We start from the raw sequence: 3,872 nt of genomic DNA, 5'->3' as shown, positions 1-3,872 counted from the left end.
GAAATGGCTCCAGGGGAACTGCAGCCAGAGTGGGTTTCTCTCGCCAGGCTGAGATTTAATATCCTTGAGATCCATTTAGTGTCTGGCCACCTGGTTGCTATGGGGATGGTTGTCATAAAAAACACACCGATCTGTGGCGAGATAGAAAACTGATGTCGGTGGCACACACAATCAGACACATCAGCTCAGAGAAATGGCTTGCCGCTTATCACTGTCCTTTGTGGACACAGCACTTCTGCCTTTCAAATTCAACCTGAGTGACCTTCTTAGAACTGGGCCACACACAAATCCATTTTCAGTTCATATTTCGTAAGGGACAATCAAGGGCTGTACCAAATGCCAGATGCACCCTCTCCTCCTGTCCCCAGCTGAGTCAGCCAAGAAGAGGACGTTCTTCTTTGGCATGGTTTGTTCTTTACTGCCTGCCATTGATCTGTTAGCACAACAGAGCAGGCAGTGACCTGACCCTGACAGTCTTCAGATCAGGAGGCTGTGGAGTGAGTGACAGATGTTAGCAGGGTGACCTTGGGTGCACTGCCTCGTTTGCAAAGATGGAAGCTGAAGGGGACACCGGAGACCAATCTGGGACACGGTGTTAGGCCTGCACTGGGATTGGGTGATTCAGCAAGTTGTTGGCTCAGGACGGGGTGATTCAGCCAGAGACACTTAAAGTTGTCTGGGGACGTTCATTAATCACTTTTACCTCCTCTTCCTCTAAATTCTCAAAACCTTGCATTTAGTTATCGCCGGCTGAAGGTTAATTTCTCCCTTGGTCTGGCTTAGGTGCACAAACCAGTGAAATATTTCACGCCTCTCTCTTGGGCATAAACCTTGACCGCGCAGCTCTGCCGTAGGAAGGGAAAGTACAGTACATTTCGCAATTTGCGGAGAGTCGTGGGAGTCCTTCTGAAATTGATTTGGGGTAGGGGTTGAAAGAATGATGTGATGTTCAGATTTTTATCTGTGCCACTGGCCGAGTATAACTTGGAGTAGGAAAATGGGGGGAACTTGCTGCAGCAGCACATTACGACTGTGGGCACGGTCTACTTCCTTCCAGAGCCATCTCCTGACAAATGGGAGCCTGACTTCCTTGCTTCCAGCCTTTGGGGGAATATGTCTGAATTCTAGAAAAGGGGTCCTAACTTGGCCATTGACTTGGTGTTCCATCTTCAACAATTCCCTTGATTGCCCAGTTCTTCAATTTTCTTCTTTTTTTATTGAGAGATGTTGCTTTGTGTCTCTTTCATCCCGGACGGATCCATTAAATAAATGTCTTTCACTCTAGTTCATCCTATCCTGTTGCTCCTGATGGAGGAATAAAGACCAGACCCACACTAACATGTGAGCGGGAGAACAATTAGTGCATTTATCTGCCGCAGGTGAGCAGGAGGCACCGCCATGTTAGGCCGCCTGCTGTTAGCGCCCCCTGTAGGCCGGATGGTGATCACCCCAGAAGCTCCGCGGTGGCCCTGCGAGTTCTTTAGCTAGTGCCCCTCCATACCCCAGACGCTGTCATTCTGACCTCCCATCTGCCTATCTTCAATTTCTCTAAATGCTCCCTTCACCCTTCCTCATCAGTAGTTGATTGACAACATCTTTGTTAGTCCCTAATTGTTCTTACCCCTTATCTTTACTTTTCTTGTTGAAGATAATTTTCTAAAAACTCAGCTAATTTCAAGTCACCGAGCTGGAGTCCCCTTCCTCCTACATTAATGGTCTACTTTCCCTTTTTCCACACTCCTCCCCCTGTGCGCTCGCACACAGGAGAAAGCAAACATGTTTATAAAAACACACCCTCTTCCCTCCGTCCCTGGGATTGGCGTTAAATCACCTGCCTTTTCCCCTTCCCTCTCGCCCTCATATTTTTCCCGGACTCGTTTAGTCCTGATCCTTTTTCTCGTTCTCCTCCCACGGCATCTCCATTTCTTGAACAAGTCCAGGAGGAGTTGCTCTTTTAATTTTTTCCCTCCAGTCCGGCTGCAAGCACACGGGGCACTTCTTTCTTGCTATTTTTTGTCCTGCTTTCATGGGACCTGTAGTCTCAGCCCTGCGATGAGGCTCCCTGTGTGTTATCTCTCTCCCAAGGCAACAGCTTACATCCTGGCAAAGAAGACAATGGCGGTGTGGGTCTGGACTTGGCTTTCAGGCCTTTTGTTTCAGAACGCAGGATTTCCTTATGGTTTGTTTGGGCTTTTAGAAAAGCTTATTTACCGACCCCGAGAGGTGCCAGATTCACAACCCTGAAGAATAAAGGCCAAGTTTCTGTGTGCCTGAAAACACTTCATCATGTTCAGGCCAATCTGATGTCTGGGGCCGACTTAGAGGCTGATGTGACTGCTGTGTGCTCTGTCTCGTTTGCCAAGAGAGAAGCTACTCGCGCAGAGCCGACCACAGCTCCCCGAGCCTCCTGCTCTGGATGGAACAGGGCTAGAAATTCAGACCAAGATAACGCCTGACATTACTGGGAAGAATGTTGATTGCGATTTAAAACTATGGTCTTATTTAGGCTTTGATAGTCAACGCTAACCGTTTATTTGTTTAAATTAAGCTTCCTTGCCTTAATTAAAAGTTGCAATGCCCATTTCAAAAAACTTAATCCAACTGTATGGAAACCTCATATTTCCAGATTTTGTACCAAGGCCCTGTCTTTAAATGATATTTTCAATATAACACAGCATTTTTACAAATACTTAAATCAAGATGCGAATTCTTTTTTTAAATTCGATTCTTTTTTTGCATGAATTTTTTTATGTCAGATTAATAATATGAGGGTACAAGCAATTAGATTACAATATTAGGTTTTGTTAGGTAACGTCTCTGTTGTAGCTGTGTCCTGCGCCCAGGAAGGGTGCTGTGTACCCTGACATTGTGTCCAGATGTGAAGTCTTTTTAAGAAAGAGAATGTGTGATCTTGTGATGGAAGCACAGACAGGGCCCTGACGCATAAGAGGACCGTAGGTTCATTCAATTACCTCTAACCACACAAGTGTGTGTTTGTTTCCTTTGAGGTCAGTGTGGTGGTTTTTCCCAAGTTGCTCTGTGGAGGGGAGCAGGAATACAGAGACACATGGAGGACACTCACACGTGCGCACACATGGACACAGAGGCAGGCTCGTTGTGCTGCCCTAGTCACGGAGCCAGGGACAGGCCTTAGGCAGATGAACTGAGAGTTCTGGCTCCATGGCACGGAGCCTGCCTCTGCCCAAGAGCAGTTAGGAGCTTGGATCTGGGTGACACCAGAGGCCCTGATCCAACTTCTCTAATAAGTCTGAGCCCTGCTCCAGATTTGTACTTTACTCATTTACATTAAAGGAGTAAGCATCTCAAGGAGTTTTTTAAAAACTTCTTCTCCTCCTTGAAATATTACATCCAGTGCCTGAGATGACTGTCTTTAGCAGACCATAAGCCTTGATAGTGTGACGCTCCAGTTTTATGGCAAATGCTACCTTCTCCTGGAGACTATCCTCAGTCTCTGGTGAAAATCTGTCTCCTTGTTTTCTTCTGGGTGTTCAAAGTGCAACATCCCTCTGTTAAAGCTTTATGCCTTCTGCTCTTTCACAGCGTCTGTGGGCATCACTGAACGGAGAGATCCAGGAGAGCGAGGATCGTGCGCCTTCGACTCATGCAAAACACTGCTCTGCCCGGAATTTATTGTTTTGTGTTTTGACGTCTCTTGGGACCACAGACAGAAAGCTATTTGAGCATGTGGACTTTGTCTTGTGTATCTTTATATCCTCAGTGCTGGACGGGTTGTCACACTGAAGGTGCTCACGTTCCTGCTGGATGACTGAAGTCACACCACCTGTAGACAGAAGGGCCAGATGTCACCGTGGCCTCCCCACCCTCTTCATTCTGTGCATCTGTGCTGCGAT

This window comes from Otolemur garnettii, unplaced genomic scaffold, assembly GCF_000181295.1.
Source record: "Otolemur garnettii isolate 467f Iridium unplaced genomic scaffold, OtoGar3 scaffold00116, whole genome shotgun sequence".
Taxonomy (NCBI): domain Eukaryota; kingdom Metazoa; phylum Chordata; class Mammalia; order Primates; family Galagidae; genus Otolemur; species Otolemur garnettii.
This window is presented reverse-complemented; position numbering follows the sequence as displayed.